The sequence below is a fragment of the Olea europaea genome, chromosome 16 (assembly GCF_002742605.1).
Source record: "Olea europaea var. sylvestris chromosome 16, O_europaea_v1, whole genome shotgun sequence".
In the NCBI taxonomy this organism is placed as follows: Eukaryota; Viridiplantae; Streptophyta; class Magnoliopsida; order Lamiales; family Oleaceae; genus Olea; species Olea europaea.
This window is the reverse complement of record NC_036252.1, coordinates 10850122-10871963: the sequence shown is the minus strand read 5'-3', so window position 1 is coordinate 10871963 and position 21842 is coordinate 10850122. Positions and strand designations below refer to the sequence as shown.

Below are 21842 nucleotides of genomic sequence, written 5' to 3'. Positions count from 1 at the left end.
TTTTGAATTTGTATTTTTATTCTATAATAATGCCATAACTCCAAAAAAAAAAAAAAAAAATCGGGAAAAATAACTTCAAAATAACTTAATAATTGCATGCAAGTTTATGGTCCAAAATGCAAAAATTGCAATTATCATTCTAAACACCATCCCCACACCCCCAACCCCACAAAAAAAAATAAATAAATAAATAATAAATAAAAAATGAATAACTTCAAAATAACTTAATAATTCCGTGCAAGTTTATGGTCCAAAATGCATAAGCTTTTCAAAATTTCAAATTGAGCCCAATTGATCACTTGGCAACGAATATCTATTTTCCCGTTAATTTCCCTTACAACGTCATAATTTGGAACTAAATAATAATGCTTATCACGAAAATTTAGGGGTACTATAATATCAAACTAGTCTCGGAAAAGAAGACATCAAATTCACAATGCACGATCAGACTTCAACTTCCTATGCATTTATACTTGGCTGATTAGGCCTAAGCATAGTTCGGATTGGGTTGATTTAGAGCTCAATCTGAAATCAAAACGGACATGATCGATAAAAAATTTGCCTATTTTTTGACTTAAAAAAACAATTAAATTGATTGCATAGTATGTATTTCTAATATAAATAATATATAAATGGTAAAAGAATTGATTTCTCAAAATCATCCGATATGTACATTAGTTACAACAAACAAATACATCATAATGAAAAGCAAGCTAAAATCTAAATTTAGAGTTTACAATAAGAATTCTTCTTTCTTTTAGAATTGAAATTTTGGTAGAAAAAGTATAGACGGTAAACAAATTATTTGAAAAAGATTTATATTTATTTTATTTTTATTTCCATTTTTTAAGTTTCAAAATATGACCCCTGTTGTTAGAATTGAATTGCTTGAATTATTGTTCAATTTTAAAATAAAAAAATGTATTAGCGGGTTCAATCGGTTAATTGATAGGTACTCGACCAGATTTTTTATTGGTTAAATTTAACCGAACCAAATCGACTTTTTTTTTTTAAACCGACCTGACTCGATTTGATTTGGTCAATTTGATCAATTTCTTGATTTTTTTGCCCATGCCTAAGGCTGAGGTACCTTAGAAAATTGCATTGCTACTATTCATTTCCAAATAGTGGAAATTACATCAAACCATACTTTAGACATTCAACATTCTAAAATTAGGTTGAAAGTTTGACATTTCAAAAATCAGATTTTTTTTTAAATAAATATATTATTAATAATTAAACACTTCCATTTCTCTCTCTCTCTCTCTCTCTCTCTCTCTCTCTCTCTCTCTTTCCCTCCACAGCCTTCGTGCCCTAATTCAACACCACTAACTATGCCTACTTCTCCACTGTAATTCCTAATTTTCCACACTCTAATTTTCGTTATTGCAGCAAAGTAGCGACGTTGCATCACCTAATTCTCCACTCTCTAATTGTCATTACTGCAATATAGCGATGCTGCACCGTTATGTGAAGCAGCAACGCCATTAAAGATCTCAAGGCACTCGGTGCAGTTCAAGCGAAGACGTTGGACCATACGAGGTGGATTGGAGCATTGATTTGCTAGATCATGGCAAAGCAGCTTTGTTTTTGCCCTTGGCGTATGTGTGGCTGACACGATCCATTCCGAATCACTCTAATGGACCCGAAACGTGACATGATATTGACTAGATGTCAAATCTATCACCAAAACTGATTATGAGTTACTTCAAAAAATATATCAAAATTAAATGCTATGTAAATTATAATGAGATGAGCCCAAATTGTTTATTTCGTGCTTCATCAATATGAGTTATAACATTCGATATGTTATGTGGCTCTCATTCTGAAATCATTAGGCTCTTCCAGCTAAAAAGAATCAATTGCTACCTGTAGGAAAATTACGGGAAAATATATGATTTGATAGTTCAGTGAGTGGAGAAGTTCGAAAATAATTATATAAAGTCATAAAATATCATCTCAAAATCATGACATAAACATCAGCTGATAACCACGCTATAATCTCATCACATCAAACATACTGAAAAATTCACAAAAAATGTACCCTCTAACTGAAATATGTAATCCACCCCTCGGACTAAGAACTTTTTCCACGGACCTTTGGCTCTCTCCGTGAATGAATGTTGGTCTCAAGACCTCTAGTAATTAATTCTAGAACATGGCCAAGGCCCCTCAGTGAACTATATGTACACGATCAAGACCCCTTCATCCCCGATCCAAGACCCCTCAATGTAGTATAAAACACAGCCAAGGCACATAGATGAATTAGAAGAAATATATAATCATGGATACTTTTCTGGTCAATCTCAATATCACATATTTCACATACCAAACAATTCTCAATATCACATATCTTACATACCAAGTCGCAAACATACTATATATAATCCTTGAAATTCTACATGGATCATAATCAAAGAAACTTTCATCGTAATCACATAATGGATCAAATAATTCACATAATTGCACATACTTTAATGATATACTTAATTTATAAATACTTTAACAATATTTATATTTTTTCACTCACAGAGCTATGTTCATAAAATCAATTCGATAGGTAAGCTGTGTCAATATCCATATCGCCGCCTGAAATATGATATAATTTTTAAATCAACAATTAATTATTTTAAGTAACTTCGATAATTAAATAGGCGATACTCAAACTTAATCATTTCACGTTTAAGCAATTTCTAAAGTCTCTTTAATCACTAAAACTAGTTTTTTTTTTCATTTAACTCAATTTCATAGCTTATTATACTTAATCCGTTCAATACAATTGAATTTAATCTAACAATCTAACAACTATAAAATTAAACATAACTTGATAATAATTAACTTTTTACTTACCTTTCGAAATTGAGGAATTCAAGCCTAATAGTAGGAAGCACTTAATTCCTAACAACTTGACAAATTTTTCTTCTTCTTCTTCTTCATCCTTTTTTTTTTTTTTTCCCTTTTTACATCTTCCTCTTTTCTCTCTCTTTTTCTCTTTCTCTCTACCTCGTTTCTTTCCAGTGTGTGTAGTGTGTGTTTTTGTGTAACATTTTGGGTTTGATAAGTTTTGGTGAATATATATCCATTCCACCGCCTAGTTTAAAGTTTATTTTATTTTACTTTTTATTTTTGTTTTATATAGCTTGATATGTTTGACTTTCTTTTTCTTTTCTTTTCTTTTCTTTTCTTTTTTTCCTTTTTTTAAAAAAATTAAGGTATTACAAAACTCATCTCATAAAAGAATTTCGTTCTCGAAATTCAATTGACTTAGTGCGAAAAAGTCGTGAATACTGAGGGCGCATATGCTCTTTACTCTCTCATGTCGCTTCTTCTGTAGCATGATTTCTCCAAAAGATTTTAACCAAAAGAATAGCCTTAGTACATAAGACCTGTTCCTTTCTGTCCAATATTTGAACTAGTTCTTCCTCACAAGTAAGATTTTCTTTCTCTTTCAGTTCCACTGATAATCTTATAGCATAAGTTAAATCTGACGTCTATTTACTAACCCTCGAACATATGGAATACATGTTGAACTGATACCTTAAATATCATCCTAATGATCAATAGTGATATTTTTAGCTTTTCATTTTATCACTTAATGATAATATAGACATAGCTTCAACTTCAGCTCCTTCAAATACAAATACACCTTAACCTCATGTGGTTAGTAAGTATTGATTTTCCCCACTATGTGATAACGCAACGAGTCCTATACGTCAATTCCAATATATATATATATATAATTTATCATTCCACTTACAAAACACTTTCTAAACCATAACATGAATCATTATCGCGAATCAATCACTCATCATCTTTAGATATAAGAGCAAATATTTTCTCAATATTTCCTAATAGCAAAATTTTTGACATTTCTATACCCATACAAATTTTGTTCTTTCTTTCTATAAAGAGACAATAATAACATTTAATCGATGAAAATCTATACTCTTATTCCATAAATAGGTCGTTGATCTATCATCAATACATAATCCTTCTTGTGCATCGCATAAAGACCTTTAATTAAGATAATGTAACCTAAAGATGCTATTTCACAACGAGTAAAATCTATATTTGATGATAATCTTAAACTTTAGACATAGCCAATATGTCCTACTTATATTCCTTAACAAATATATTCTGATAAAAATGGAATACTTTGTTCATGATCCAAAAATACAATTAAAAATAGCCCAAAAATTACATCACTAAAATCTCAATAAATTCATCTTAACTTCAAAATTTAACTAAAAGCTTCCAAATTGTATGGAATATAACACAATAAGTCAACGAATGGCCTTAACAAAATTAATTAACTTAATAATCCAAATCTATCATCATATTATTTTACTATAGGACAACTATTATATTCATTTACATGCTATTCACCCTATCATGTTATGATCATGTAACATTGGCATTTATCGTCATATCGTATGACCTAAAATATTTAATTATATCAATTTTCCTTAATACCACAAGGTAATAACCTTCATGTTTATCACATGAATATTTCACACATCAATATACCGCATGTTAATTTCCCAATCTCAACAAATTTCGATTCTACAATTCTCTAATTTTTTTCCCACATAAACATACCTGAATGCACATATCCATTTAATTCTATTTTTAAAGCAACAAATCACCCCATAATAAGTAATCATTATAAAGTTCATCCCTATTGCTCTCACATTCCTTGTAATCAAACCACTCATAAATAATCGAAATAATTGGAATTACAATTAATTTCCTCGATGCCTAAAATACACAATAACACATTGTCATATATCAATCAACAAATCATCATTTTATCTTCCATAATTTCTTATCATATAACGTAAATATACACCATTATAATTTCTATTATCATCCCATATAAGTGGTCACAAATCATCACAAAATTTTGATAACACTAAAGACCATCTGACTTCAAAAATAATTAAAATTCCTCACTGATTATTACCAATCACACATTATATCATTTCCCTATATTTATCGTGCAAGCTATAACTAAAATTTTTCCTATTTACACATAAAAAAAAAATGTAGTTCTACAAATAAATTGATAATTAAGTGGTTATAACATCTGTAACTTCGAATGCCCCGCAAAATCATCACAATCCGTTCAATTCTTAATAGGTTACATATACACATAGTTCCAACCCAACAATTAATAATATTTCCAACCATCGGATCATTGCAACTACTATACTTACATACTAGTCATTTCTAAATCTGTTAAAAAAAAAATTTCTATCATTTTTGGTTTCATATATTCGAACTAGAGAGCTTGTGATTTCTGCCACCATGACATGTGATCATATCAATTGCATATGTATGAACCATAAAAATTTTCAAAACCATGTTCTGATACCACTTTGACACGACTCGTCCCGAATCCCTAGTGGACCCGAAACGTGACGTGCGTCAATGATATATGCTGACTAGATGTCAAATCTATCGTCAAGACTGATTATGAGTTACTTCAAAAAATGTATCAAAATCAAATGCTATGTAAAATATAATGAGATGGACCCAAGTTATTTACTTTGTGCTTCATCAATAGAGCCGGTCCTAAGGTAAAGCAGATAAGGCCTGCGCCTCAGGCCAAAAATATGAGGGGGCCTCATTTCAAACTTGCAGTCGCCATTGTTGCAGCCTGCTGGGAAGTTTGGAGCTGGAGTCTGGAGGAAAGAAGATGATGAGTATTACTTAGGCCAATTTTTATTTTTATTTTTTATTTTTATAAAGGTTGTGGGCCATTTGTTTTGGACTTTTTTTAATTAGGCCCATTAATGTTATGAATTGACAAAAGTTAAAATGTTGGGCCAACCTTTCCTTCTCTCCCGTTCTTCACTTCTCCTGCAATTTGTGATTTAGTCTTTTTGTCCAATAGGTTTTCAATAGTTTTGGGATCGAGTCGACCTAGCTATACTAGAATGGATGAGATAAAATCCTTGGCAAGATGGCGGAGAATGAATGAGACATAACCTTAAGAATATTCAAGGCCTTCTACACTCTTCGTAAGTCATAGGGATATGTCATTCACGACTCGTACTATCATCATTGTATTCAAGTGAGGTCCCATTATTGAGGGGCATGAAGTCCTTGGTCAAGAGCTTAAAGAGGTCATCCTTCTATATCCGAGATAACTTGAAGTTTTGCACTAATGACCCTAGGCCAGATTTTAGTATTATAGAGGATATGGCCATTCGCAAAAATATGTTTACTTTCTGTAATGATATGCATTAATACTTCTACATCATATCGGTGTTCTTTGTATTGAAGTTTTCCAAAAACTATTCTTATCGAGGATGAGGTAAAATCAGTCAATCGTCTTTTATGGGTAAACGACAATCTTTATTGTCTTTTATGATTGAAATCGTTTAACTAATCGTTTGAAACATTGTTGGTTTTGTCATTTTATAATATAAATTTTTTTGTATAATATATTTTGTTTGTTGTTTTACTGGTTAGTTTTAAGTTAACAATAGATTGCACAATACACTATTGAATTTGAATCTACGATGGTTTTGGGGGGCCTACTTTACGCAGCTCGCCTCGGGCCCTGAAAATCACAGTACCGACCTTGTTCATCAATATGAGTTATAATACTTAACATGTCATGTGGCTCTCATTCCGAAATCATTAGGCTCTTCCAGCTAAAAGGAATCAATTTGCTACCTATAGAAAGATTACGGGAAAATATATGAGTTGATAGCTTAGTGAGTGGAGAAGTTCGAAAATAATTATACTTTTTCAATTTTACATTTTTATCGAAAATCGAGTTCATATCATTTAATAATTCACAAGATAACATCATGTAATTATAACCAAAAGTGAAATATTCACATAAGGTAATAAAATATCATCTCAAAAGCATGATATAAATATCAACTCATAACCACACTATAATCTCATCACATCAAACATACTGAAAAATCCAACAAAAATGTACATCTGATTGAATACGTAATCCGTCCCTCGAGTTAAGAACTTTCACCACGAGCCTTTGGCCCCCTCCGTGAATGAAAGTTGGTCTCAAGATCTCTGGTAATCAATTATAGAACACGGTCAAGAGCCCTCGGTGAACTATATGTACACGATCAAGACCTCTTCATCCTCAGTCCAAGACTCCTAAATGTAGTATAGAACACGGCCAAGGACCCTTGATGAACTAGAAGAAATATATAATCATGGGTACTTTTCTGGTCGATCTCAATATCACATATCTTACATAGCAAACAATTCTCATTATCACATGTCTTACATACCAAGTCACAAACATACCATATATAATCCTTGAAATTCTGCATGGATCATAATAAAAGAAACTTTTATCGTAATCACATAATGGAGCAAATAATTCACATAATTGCACATAATTTGATGATCTACTTAATTTATAAATAATTTAACAATATTTATATTTTTCTACTCATAGAGCTATGTTCGTAAAATCAACTCAATTGGTAACCTGTTTCAATATCCGTATCGCCGCTTGAAATATGATATAATTTTTAAATCAACAATTAATTATTTTAGGTAATTTTGCTAATTAAATAGGCGATGCCCAAACTTAATTATTTGACATTTAAGCAATTTCTAAAGTCTCTTTAATCACTAAAACTAGTTTTTCTTTCATTTAATTCAATTTCATAGCTTATTATACTAAATCCCTTCAAAAAATTGATTTTAATCTAACAATCTAACAACTATAAAATTAAACATAACTTGACAATAAGTAACTTTTTACTTACCTTTCAAAATTGAGGAATTCAAGCCTAATAGTAGGAAGCACTTAATTCCTAACAACTTGGCAAATTTTTTTTCTTTTTTCTTTTTCTTTTTCTTCTTTTCTCTTTCTCTTTTTCTCTCTACCTCATTTCTTTCCGGTGTGTGTTTTCGTGTAACATTTTGGGTTTGATAAGTTTTGGACAATATATATATATATATATATCCATTCCACCGCCTAGTGTAAAGTCTATTTTATTGTTTTTGTTTTTGGTTTTTTTTTGTTTTTTTGTTTTGTAGCATGATATGTTTGACTTTCTTTTTCTTTTTCTTTTTCTTTTTCTTTTCTTTTTTTTTTCTTTTTTCTTTTTAAATTAAGGTATTATAGTTGGCGTTTATTTCTATAATTGTCTGCATTTTTTCCTAAAATTTGTTTTGACTGAGGTAGATTAGGGCTTAGATGTTGGGTGATTTGGTGAATTGTATTTGGATCTAGGGTTTTATTGGTGGTGGTAGTGGAGTGATGGAGTGGTCATTGGTGAGAAAGTGGTGATGTTGGTCGTGGTTGTGGTGGTGTTGTACTGTGTTGTGTGTGATAAGTGCGAGGTGGTGGTGATGTTCGGTGATGGTAGAGATAGAGGGGTGTGTCATGTGTGCTGTCGTACTTACTCCAAATTAAAATCAATACTTCTTAAAATTAATGTAGTAGTGAAAGTAAGGATCGATCCCACGAAGAGTGATTGATTTATTTCTATGCCAAATAAACAATGTTTTGTAGGGTGTTTTGAAGGTATTAAAATCAACTTCAATAAAAGCAATCAATAACAATGCGCTCAACGATTTAAATTAATCAACAAATCTAACCTTCGTCTGAGTCAATATCTACCTTCAAAATTTTTATAACTGATCATGGATTCAAGTATGAATCAATTCATATTTTCGGATATTCATCATTGGAAAAATAATTACCATTCAAATTAATTTCCTATTCCTCCTTAAGTGTAATTAGTTAGGGCAACGACCTTCAAACTAATCCTAATTATCAAATAACCATAGACAAGCGCTAAGATTTAATTCAATAACTGCTTTATGTATTAGAGAAATCGATGAACTGGATTACACAAGCGAAGCGTTTGCATTAAACCTATTCAAACATTCTTCCTAAGATTTAACAATTTCCAAACCAGTAAATCATTAATCCTAGTTTTTTTACAAGTTAAATCAACCAAAAAATTATGGATGTGATGTTTAACTTTGCAATAGATTATGATGAATAACAAACTAATAAATCTCTCAGCAATTAAACATAACAATCATTGAAAATAAATGCAAAGAATGTTCAATACCCAAAAACATGAATTAAACTAATAAAACAATTCGATCCCATAGTTGTATAGATTCTGGGGCTTCAATATCCTCAACCAAGTATGAGAAAATTAGTTGCACATCATAGATCTTTAGCACAAAGAGAGAAATATAGGGTTAGGGGCGTTCTCCTTAGTTCTATTTGTGTTTTGGTATTAAAACGATGCCAAGGACATTGCTTACCAAAATCGAATAAGGAAAGAAAGAATTTTTCCGAATTTCTCTTGAGGCGCACGCCTAGTGTAAATTAGGGGGCGCCTGACTTGTTTGGGGAGCCTCAGGTGTCTCTTTTTTGGTTGAGGCACGCGCCTCTTCTGCAGGCGAGGGCGCGTGCCTAGGTATGATTCCAATAGCCAAATAGCGTTAAGTATTTTTATCATAACTTTCTTTTTCAATGTCCGATTGAAGTGATTCAAGATACTTTAGAAAGCAAACTCAAAGGACTACAACTTTGATTCAAATGTCATCTTCCAATTCGATATTTTACCATGTCAAAAACGGGTTTCAATATGATGCTAAAAACCAGTGCATAACTTTTTCGATTGGAAATTGATGTGTGATTATTCTTTGATTGCATTTCATCCCTTTGACTTCTTTTCTCTTCCATTTGACCTTTAACACTCTTGAATCTTCTTTCCATCGCTGGACACATCTATGGATTATTTGCAACTTTGTTCCTGAACTTTCATCTTCTCTTTTCTTGGTTTCTTTTTCTTGTTTTCCTTCTTTCAACACTTTGAGTCTTCCATCAATTGACCTTCAAATCTTTCACTCATTCGTTTCGCCTTTTGGTTCAGCTTTTGAATAATTGCATTTTAGTCCTTCAACTTTTGATTTCTTTCACTTTAGTCATTTTTCGCTCTTTTCTTCTAATTTATGCTATCACCGTCCAATTGCGACCTAAATCAAAATATAAAGGTACTCAGTACATTTGGGCATCAATTAATCACAAAATGTCAACATTAATGGATGAAAAAACATGAAATTTTATGTTATATCAAAATCCCCCACACTTAGCTTTTGCTCGTCCTCGAGTAAATCTCAAATTGACTTTCACAAAGATATTGAAGTTGCAATGTCATCAACGTAGAACAATGAAAATCTTCAAAACATATAACACATCATGAACAAATATTTTCACAAACTCAAAATCAATTAGCAAGCATTTTTATATAAAGATGGAGTAAACCAAACATGTATACCCTCACGGAATATAAGCACTCAACTCTCATGTGTTTAATGGGTCAGTGTATCGCTCAAGTTCATTCCAATAGAGATGTTCTACCATATGCTTGCATATCTTCTCATTCTCCACCAATTAGACCACATGCACCACACAAATCATAAGGTCTTTTTCATGGATTGTAACGTGACTGAGGGTCTAGGTGGGAAATATTTGGGTAAGTGACTCAAAAGCCATTAAAACTAGTGGAATAAGAAAAAATGAATTGCCTCAAGCTCAAACATATATAAGACATGTAAAATCACCACTTCAAACCAGAAAATTATTAATCCTATTTGCTTCACAAGTTAAATCAACCAAACAATTATAGATTTGATGTTTAACTTAGCGATAGATTATGTGAATAACAAACTAGTAGGTCTCTCAGCAATTAAACATAACAATCATTGAAAATAAATGCAAAAGAATATTCAATACCCCAAAAAATGAATCAAACTAATAAAAAAATTCGATCTCACAGTTGTATAGAATGCGGGGCTTTAATATCCTCGACTAAGTATGAGAAAATTAGTTGTACATCATAGAAGCGTCTCTTTTTCGGTTGAGGCGAGCGCCTAGGCATGATTCCAACAGCCAAACAGTATTTAATATTTTTGTCATAACTTTCTCTTCTGATATCCGATTGAAGTGATTCAAGATGCATTAGAAAGATAACTCAAAGGGTTACAAATTTGATTCGGATGTCACCTTCCAATTCGATCATTTATCATGTCAAAAAGGGGTCTCAATATGATGCCAAAAATCGATACATAACTTTTTCGATTGGAAATTGATGTGTGATTATTCTTTGATTGTATTTCATCCATTTGACTTCTTCTCTCTTTCCTTTGACCTCTAATACTCTTAAATCTTCATTCCATCACTTGTCACAACAATGGATTATTTGCAACTTTGTCCCTGAGCTTTCATCTTCTATTTTCTTGGCTTCTTTTTCTTGTTTTCTTTCTTCCAACATTTTGAGTCTTCTATCAATTGACCTTCAAATCTTTTACTCATTCATTTCCCCTTTCGGTTCAACTTTTGGATAATTGCATTTTAGTCCTTCAAGTTTTGATTTCTTTCACTTTAGTCATTTTTCGCTCTTTTCTTCTAATTTATGCCATCATCATCCAATTGTGACCTAAATCAAAATATAAGGGTACTCAGTATATTTAGACATCAATTAATTTCAAAATGTCAACATTAATGGATGAAAAACATGACATTTTATGTTCTATCAATGGGGTGAGGTGGTGGTGGTTTTGACAGCGCGGTTTAGCGGCGACGTGATTGGTGATAGTGGTAAGGTGGTGGTCACAAGTGTTGGTAGTGGTCACAAGTGTTGACTGTGATCGTTAAATTGGTTAATCTATGACAAATATACGATATGTGACCAATGAAAGCGATAATTTATGACCAAAAAATAATGTGACATAAAAAATTGTTAATTCATAACTGTATAATTAGTTGTGACATATTATATTTGTGATTTGTGATCGATTAATAAATTGCGACTTATAAATTTTTGACTTGTGACCGACGAACTATCTATAAAATTTTTGAATTGTGACCGTAAAAAAATTTGTGACATATAAATTTTTTTTATTTGTAATCGAAAATTAATATGTGACTAACAAAATCGTTAGTTTGTGACCAAGTTACATAAATTCGTAACCTTAATATATTTAATTAATAAAATAATCAATTAATTAAATCATAAATAAATTTAATAAAAATCTAATGTTTGAAATTTGAAACTTGTTTTTTTAATTTTGGAATGTGTGATACTTAAACTCTTATTTATGAAATTTTCCATTCCAAATAACCAGTGGTCAAGGAAAAATGATCCACAACAAATTTGAGATGTTCCAAGATTGTCATACGATTCCTCATAAAAAGGTGAAGCATTTACTTTGATATACTGTGACATAGCAAATCACTTAGAATGGAAAATGGAGGGTGCTTGTTGAACAACCCCCTGGAATGCCCCCAATAGGGGTGTGCCACACAACCCCCTGGTTTTTCAGGGGGTTGTTCAAGTGGATTTCCCCATGGAAAATTACCACATTTGCGAGCTTCCATTACAGATTACTCATATTACATTCAGGAAGAATTTCTAAATGGAATTTTAATTTATAAATATATTGAATGCAACGATTTAAAAATTGACTCGAGCATCGACCTGTATGAGCAAGATGGTTGAGGATTAAAAGGTCGGACCGGTATCGAACCGATGACATATAAAATAAATAAATACACAAATAAACTATAAAAATATCATAACTATAATATATTTTTTAATTTTAGTTTACTAATTGAAAGTAAATATAATCCATGTTTGTTAATTAGATTTATTATATTAATTTATTTAACCTAAAAAACTAACAATTAATATGTTCAAAATAATTTGCTTGTTCAAATTGAGATTATTTGTGATTATAATCTTGTTGGGGCTTATGATTTGTTAATGAAAATAATGAAGTAAACTAATAAACACATAGAATTAGTAATTGGCTATTATCTCATATTGGAAGATTACTACAATATTGGAAGAAGAGTCTCCTTTATAAAGGAGCTAGTATCCCACATTGGAAAATCACTAAAATATTGAAAGAAAGTCTCCTTCAAAAATTAGCTAAAGGAAACTCACTTGTATATAAAAGTTATTTGGGCCTTCTATTGCAATAGGCACCCCATCAAGGTAGCCAAAATTTTCTATGAAGAAAAAAATTATATTAACCTAAAAAATTGTGGCTGGTCTTTTGGTTCATGATTCTACTGGCTGGGTTGATGGTTTAGTAGTCGATTCTTTATTTTTCGGTTAATGTATGGGTACCAGATTGGATTAAAGGTTGGCTCACGATTTTTTCGGTTGAATCGGCCGATTCCATTTGATTTTTATAGCATTGGTCATTAATACCCTAAACTCTACATTTTAGTTTCAACTTAAAAAAAGTTTTTAAAAATTTGAAAATCATATTTAATACTTTTTTTAATTATCAAGTAATAATTATTACATTAAAAAATTATGTATTCTCTTTTCATCACCGATATCACTCTATTCACTCTATCTATGCGGAGTAGTCAATGTTTTTTATATGAGATCAATTTACTAACAGTGGTGGTCGAGTACAAAAGGAAGGCAAGTTTAGAAGAGAGGGGCGACGGAGACAAGGGCTGACAAATTGTTATGGTAATTTATTGCAGAATTTGGTGGCGAGTGGTGGGAGGTCGTGATTGCCGACGATCATCGTTTAATGTGGCTTCTAGTAACAGTGGATGAAGTTTGGTTGTAATATGTGGTCAGGTCGATTGCAAGGTAAAGAGAAGTTTGAGTGGTGTATTTACGAGGCAGCGATGTGAATGACAGATTTGATCGACGATGCTGAGGAAGATGAAGGTGGAGGCTGAATTAAATATGCAAATCTTTGTCGATGGAACTTGAAGATGACGACGACAGTATGTTGATAGTTGGTATGGCTTTGCAGCTTGCAGTCGGTGATTTGGGTGGTGCATCACTGCTTCTGCCTCTGGTTGTGCACGTCTCAGTGTATTTGAGGTGAAAGTGGTTGTGATTGTGGATTTGATGTGTCGAATGCGATTTAGGTGGTGTCAACGATGGTAGAGGGGTGAGGTGGGGAATATGAATTGTGACCGGTTTTTGGATAATTGTGATCAGTTAATCTGATAATTTGCGACCGATAACTAAATTGTCACATGTAAAAAATATGTGATTTATGACTCACAACTTGCATTTTGTGTCTATGACCTCGTGTGATTTGGTACGTGATCATGATCACAAATTATATTTTATTGTGACAATGAACCGTTTAATTACTTAACATATCACAAAAAATTATCTAGTGGTCGGACAAACTGATTTTTGAAAGAAAACAAGTTTCTTAAATTCGAAAGTAAATCTTAAAAATAGGGTAATTATTTATAATTTTTTCATTAATATTATGTTATTTTGGCCCATCATATGTTATGCCTAAATCCACAAGAAGATTGTAATAATTTAACCGACTCTATTTAATAGACATAAGTATTATCCTCAGCTAATGTAGGGTCCAACCCAGTACATATATACTTATGATGTTTGCAAGCATAATATTAGTCACCCAAGTTTGAGTTATACATTTAAGTTAGACTTGAAATATAAATTTTCTTAAATTAGATGATGAATTACGAATTGCATTTGAAGTACGAGAAACAATAGCTAAAATATGTGTTGATCGAAGTAGATGAAGACTTACGAATTATCTCTAAAAACTGACCTTTGACAAGCAAGTGCGGCAATTAATATTCGAGACATGAGGACTTGCGAGAATAAAAAGTTGGTATTTCATTTTAAAATAAAAAAAGAAAAGAAAGTATGATTATTTTATAGAATTATCAGTACTTGTACCTTAATATGATAATTAAGATATTGATTTTAAGGGACTGTTTGAACCCTATTTTGTTAATATATATATTCGATTTACATGTAAAATTATTTTATGAAAGTATTTTCGATTTACATGTAAAATTATTTTATGAAAGAATGCATAATCAAAAATAATTTTAAAAAAAAATAAGAGTCAACATAAGCCCTTGTTTGGCCCCCCATTATGATGAGAAATTTGAGTAAAATTTATTTTGGAACAATAGTTTTTGGGAAATTGTGTGGCTAAAAAAGAAGGATTTTTTATTTATTTATGTGTAATATTATTTTATTTAAGAATGTGTAGTTGAAAAGAAAAGAAAAAAATGTATTAAAATTTTAATGGAAACCACACAAGGGCTAAACTAAATTATAGTTATCAATAGTACAATAATTTTCAAAATAATAGAATCAAATACAAATAAAGCTCTTTTTAGAAGTCAAGCATCTGTTCGTTAAATTTATAACTAAAAGGGCAGTTAATTAAATGAATGGTCACTGAAATTTATCGTTGGTTACCACTTGTTCACCTAAAATAGAAATGTTAATGAATGCTAACTGACTATTCATCCATTTACCTATCCATCACTATTGTCACTTCCATCTGTACAATCGGCAAAAAAAGTTCCACATGGCGGTAGACAGAATTTGTTAAATCTCCAAGTCACTGTAAATTATTGTTTGTAAATGACAACTTCTCCAATTTAGCTTATGCATAATCAATATTCGTTAGGGTGATGATGCCTAATTCAGATAACCATTTCTGAGATTAAAGGGAATGCCAGAATCTCGAAGCCCAATCAATTCTTATTCGCTAGTTTGATGGTATAATTTTCGTGAATCCCAATTCACAACCCTTTTCTACTTTTAAAAAACAAATCAAGAATGAAATGATATCAAAACAGAAAAAATTAATAATCCGACGTGAATTAGAATGTGAACTCAGAAATCAAAACGTGAAAGACGCATATGAAGACCCAGAGTTGCTTAGGCAATCTGAAGTACTTTTCATTGCAACTAGAACAACACCTATATCTCTACAGTAACAATACCCCAACATCCCAACATCCCTTCACCTACATCCTTACACTAACAATATGCCAACAACAAACAGTCTACATTTCAAATCTGGCACTCCCAGACAACAACAACCAATCTTGTTCTTCAAATGTCAATTTCATCCTATGGTCAAAATGACAGAACCTTCTTCGAAGTACTGCGATGAGGATGAAAACTTTCCATCGGACTTTATATGGGGAATAAATTGAAGGTTCGCGACTGATTCGAGACGAAATTTGAACTGTGAAAAATTCAATTAATTGGGGATGTAGAACGTCTTCGATGTGGATTAAGAACCAGGGGTTTCCAATTGAAGTTGTTTGTGGAGGAACCCTAGAATTTGGGGATGATTCGAGGATGAAGGTGAATTTCAATATGTTGATTTCATGAGATAGTTTTTGGTTGTCTGATTTAAGAAGTAGTGGTTTCAAATTGAAGAAGAGGCAGACATGAAAAGATTAATAGGAGTGTATTCAATTGAGACTTTTGAAAATTTTGACGAACACTTTTTAGGTGATGAATTTTGTGAATTTCATGGATTTTTATAAATTTATTTGGAATTAGTGAAATTCTTTCATAGATTTTTATGGACTTTCATTTTAAAATTTTTATAAACTTTTGTAGAATTTGAATGATTTTTGAAGACTTTCATTTTGAAATAAAATTCACATGGATCTAGTACAATGGTGTGAAATTCTCACATAAAGGCTATTGGTTTCCACAATTCCCCTTTTCCTTCTCTTTCTTCTTCTCATATAATTAAAAAAAATTAAAGGAATATAAATTTAAAACCTTATTTAAATAAGTAATAATAAAAAATAATTAATTAACTATATATATTATAATTTTAATTAAATTTTATAATAAAAAAATGAATGAAAAAAAAAGTTATAAAAATCAAATTAATTTTTTCATGAAAAATAGAGACAAACAATAAGAGAGAGAAAGATAAATGAAAATAAAAATAATCGATAGAAAAAAAAATAAATTTTAATCATACCTCCAATGTTCGTAGAAGAAAAAAGGAAAGAAATATTGAAAAAAAAATAAATAAATTTGAAAGTCTACCAAAATCTCGTAATTAATGAAAGACAAATTTTGAGATTTTATATGAGTACTTTGTGCTTAAAAGTTAGTACTCCCGAAACTTTTATAAAAGTCTCTAGAAGTTATTAAAATTTGAATACTCCAAAATTTAAGGAGATTTAAAAAAAAATCTCAATTGAACACATCGTAACTTTTAAAAACTTTTTAAAAATTTATAGAAGTCTCAATTGAATATAACGTAACGTTTAGAGACTTCTTAAAAATCTATAAAAGTCAGAATTGAATACATCAATACTTTTATAGAGTCTCAAAAAGTCTATATTAAATGCCCTTAAATTTTTTAAATTTCAAAAAAATATTAAATGTTTTAATTGAATACGCCATCCTTTAAATTTTTTAAATTTTAAAAAATTATTAAAAGTTTGAATTGAATACATCATTCTAAATGATTCCGTCTTTCACGTCGTCTTTTCATATGTGACTTGGACTTTTTTCTGTAACAACCGCGTTATACGTACAGCAACTGTTACATCATGGAACGCTGAAGTGGAAATTGGGAAAAAAGGAAAACAAAAAACTAGTCAAAATTGGTTATTTTAAAAGAAAACATAATCTCCCAACCCTCTCTCGATCCAATGTCGGTTAAGAAGAAAAGCTCTGTAACTGTTAAAATTTCAAGCGACCACCGACTAAACCCCCGACTACAAAAACGTCAGCGCTGAAACACTCTTAACCCGGTTCCCCAGTTAAGACGAAAACATTTCCAGTTGAAGGAAATTTTTAGGCGACCACCGAACTACCTAGGCCGCAGCATATCCAGTACCACTATCGTTCCACTCTATCCATTAGCAACAGACCAACAACTAACTCATTCGTCTTGGGTAAGTAAAAAGAAGGTAATTTCTCTTTATATTTGACGGTGTATATCAGAATTCGTTGGTTGATGGAATGCTGATGACGATTACATTTTTGTAAAGGCTGAGCTTCAATCTCAACCTCTAAACTCATTGACCCAGTAATATGCTGCAATAAGGTTCAATTACAGCAAATAGGAAATATATATAGCTACTTACCAAGATAGGAGGAAAATAGAAGAACATCAGAGGACTTGAAAATCTGTGGAATGGAATTTATCTATACCATTTTTACACTCCACCACGTGAATTATTTTTACAAAATGAGCATTCCATGTTAATTAGTAATATGAATTTGTGTTATGTTGATGTGGTTCTTTTATGTGATTGAACTAGATTAGATGGATGGCAAACAAGAATAAGCGAATTTGTCATTGTTGTAGACAGGCAGGACTTGTGCTGCCGGAATGCCTAAAAAATGGAAGAAGATGCCCAAACTATGGTGCGGCTTCGTCAAATGGAAGGAGGTGGAAAAGAAGAATGAACATAAAGGTTTGTTGTCGTTGTTGTACCCACGATTGTAGATATTTGAAATGGTGTAAAAATTCTCCCGATGAAAAATGTGAATTGCATGACAATGTTGAATCTAGTGGCATTACAAGCGGAGATAAGCCCGTCGAGGAGTTGTTGCACGTGTTGAAAATGCTTGCTAAGCTAATGGAAGAAAAAGACTTGAAGATTTCCCTCAACATCAACATGCACAAGGGAAAATGAGTTTCCAAAGATTTTATCTAAAATTCGATGTATTGGGATGGTGATTGGAAGGTTTCTATTTGGGGATTTGGATCTGTTAATGCTAATGGATTATTTTTGATGTAAAACTGAAGTCATTGTAATCGTTTGTGGTGATGCAAGTATTTATATGCTATAATTGTAGTTTGTGTTATTTATGGTATGTCTGCTATTGAAGGTATTTAACATACTACTTGTCCCATATAAACGTATCCTTTGCATAGTCTCACGCAATCAGACTAAAGTTATCTATACCCACCTTAATAGAAAAGGTTCCAAACCCAATGGAAATAGGTGGTAGATCATCTTCACTATTAGCAATAAAGTTATCAAGCCTATTTTGTTCATATGAATCATATCAGCTTGAATTCGTTCTTTTAGTGTATTATTCACAATTCAATTTCTTCAGAGATCTAGTTCATATAAATGCAAGAATCTAGTCCGGTAAAACTCGATCATTCAAGACTGCAAAGAAATGAACTTGACACGAAAAGCTAGACCTCTGCGGTTTCAAGTTCAATATTTTTTCCCCCCCCCTCCCCCCCCCCCCCCCCCCCCCAAAAAAAACTTAATCCAATCACTAAACCAAGATCCAAAAACTGTTTCTAATTAAATGCATGCTTTTCCTACTATCCAATGTTAATGGGCTGATTTGTCGTCCCATATGAAATTGTTGCAACAAAGGACTGCATAACAGCATTCATAGTACCCACTAAAATTGAATATAACTACGTCAACAAATATTATTATTTCCAAAAATTAAGGTGATGAAATAAAGCTAGTGGAGATAATAAATAATAATCTTGTAGAAGTCCCCTAAAAAAGAAAAAAAAAAATAGGGAACAATACAAAAACATAGCTTCTAACTACAAATTCGTACTAACATTACGTGTTTGCGTTACAAAATACGCCTGCCTATTGATGTGTATTATCATGACTAAATATTGGTGTTACTGATGAACCATCTATTTGATAAGTCATTCCAGAACTTGGAGTTTGAACATGAGCAGGAAGGAGGACCTGCAACAACGACAGGCTGAGGAATGGAATGGGTGGCACTTGACATCCAACCTGCTATGGTAGTTTTAGGATGTGACATCAGTGCTTGGAATGGCTACAGTAAGAATCATTTTCAGAATGTAATTTGGAAAAGAAAAGCATAGAAAATTGCATTAGAGTACAACTTACGCCATTAAACCAAGATGAAAACCACCAGTCGCAGATGCCATTGCACTACCTGCTGTGAAAACTACAACATCAATGATATGGAGAAAAAACCATGTGTAAATTATACCAATAAAACCATATGATTACCTTCATAATTGAGAACAACATTTGATGTCAATGGAGCAATGAAATTTGAAGCTGTGAAAGGGTTGTGCAATCGTATTACTTTCCTCGTCACCTACAAGAAATTAAAACGTAATTACAAACTGCACTTGATAAATGTCACAAAAAAATATTCACTTACCAATATGACTTGCGAGCATGAAAGTGGTGTGGGTATGGAATATTCTATAATATGTGGTATATCATGCTCAAGATTGCTTTTTCTCGACATCGGTTTCTATCCTTTGCTTGAGGTTGATGATGCTTGCACGACATACGACATTACAATATCTTATATTTTTTGTTCGTTTGGATATGTAAATGACATCAAAAAACAAGAACATAATACCTTTGATTTCTTTGAATGTGACTCCAATGGGATTTTATTGCGAAGTTTATTTGGCGCGCCTTCCTTTTTGAATATTTTGGATCTCGTATACTTCCACTGCCTGTGTCATATGATGCTCTAGATTGGGATCCTAAATGCACACCTGGGAAATGCTATTACTTCTAGAAATCAACTTCGTACACATTGTTTCCTGAGATTGTAGCTGAGTCCAATCTATTATCGCACGAGTTCGCTCTTTATCATCTATGGCAATGTCTGCTAACATAGCAAATTCTTCACACATTCTATCATACCTCAATTGGCTAGGAGTGCTAACCAAACCATCATAGTTCATTACAACCCTCGTGCGGGCTCTACAAACATCTCTCCTCTATCACCTCAATATGTACCTATTCGGTATTGATGTGACATCATTACATATCAACACCTATATGGCATATCTGCATAGAATTCCTCGAAACTCGAAGAGATGACAACTGCAAATAATATCGCACTTCTACTATCCCTCGTAAATCTTTCTCGGACATCCATCCAATGTAGATATGACATTGCAATACACCTTTCCGATTATCTCATCTTGAAATTCCCGAAACTTGGATATGGTATAAACTGCCTAAAATTACTTTTCCATTTCTTATTTTGTTCAGCGTAACATATCTCACTAATCCATCATCACGCTTTCTAGAATTCCTTTTCCTGACTGAAAAACCTACATCATCGCATATTTTTTTGTAGAATTCAAACAACTCTTTTTAATCGTTGAACTTCATACCCACCTTAGGCATAATCACAACATCTCCTCCTAAATTATCATCTTCCAATGTGATTACGTTGTCCAACAAGTTCTCATTATTGGATTCTATAAATACTTCGTCATCCAATACATCTATTTTTTCTTTCCCTAAGGTAAAATGAATAAGAATATATTAGTATTTTAATGAAATAAAAAAAAGAGTACTGTAAACATGTTCATAATTATATGATTTTATTACACTAGAATTGAAATAACATGTTACCCAATAATGAATATCAAATTCATACACAAGCAATTGTACATATTTAAACTACAACTTCAATAAAGTCTGGATTTTAACTTTCTCAGTCATTTGCTCCACCTCTATGACACCGCAGGTGCTTCGTAATTAGGTTACAAACCTTCGGTTGGTTAAGAAGATCAAATCTCCGGTGGATTGGTAGATATGCGATCGCAGTCCAGTTCAATATTGGAGTAAATTGAAGATTTTAATATCTATTTTCATTACAAAATAAGTTAAATAACATGTTACTCAATATTAAAAATCAGATTCAGGCATAAGACATAGAAAAGTAATTTTACATTTTAAAACTACAAATGCACCATGGGTTTGTATTTTACCTTCCTTAGTCATTACTTAATCCACTATGACACCGCACGGATTTCGTAAGAAGGTTTTACGGACCCATCGAAGAAGTTTACAAAAGAGTGTTCATGGATGTGTCCTTCATCGTTGTGATTGCCTTTAATATTAGGGTAAATAAGATATTTTCAGGATCGGGTGACTCGTCGTAGGAGGTGAAATTGTGCTCCGACCAAGAAATCTAAAAATTTACAGAACGTTTCCCCCCGACGAATTCTCAAAACTTTCCTCATGGGTTCACCTCTGGAGGGTTTATTCAATGCTGATTTGG

General features: G+C 31.9%; 1 long non-coding RNA gene across 2 annotated transcripts; it reads left to right on the top strand.

Annotated features, from left to right (window-relative positions):
- Positions 1 to 17499: 17499 nt before the first annotated feature.
- On the top strand, positions 17500 to 18654 carry LOC111412814. Of its 2 annotated transcripts, none has more exons than XR_002706108.1 (2): positions 17500 to 17731; positions 18148 to 18654. It is a non-coding gene; the product is annotated as an uncharacterized LOC111412814 (long non-coding RNA). The 2 variants fall into 2 exon arrangements; XR_002706107.1 differs by having other exon boundaries at positions 17500 to 17746.
- The last annotated feature ends 3188 nt before the right edge of the window (positions 18655 to 21842 follow it).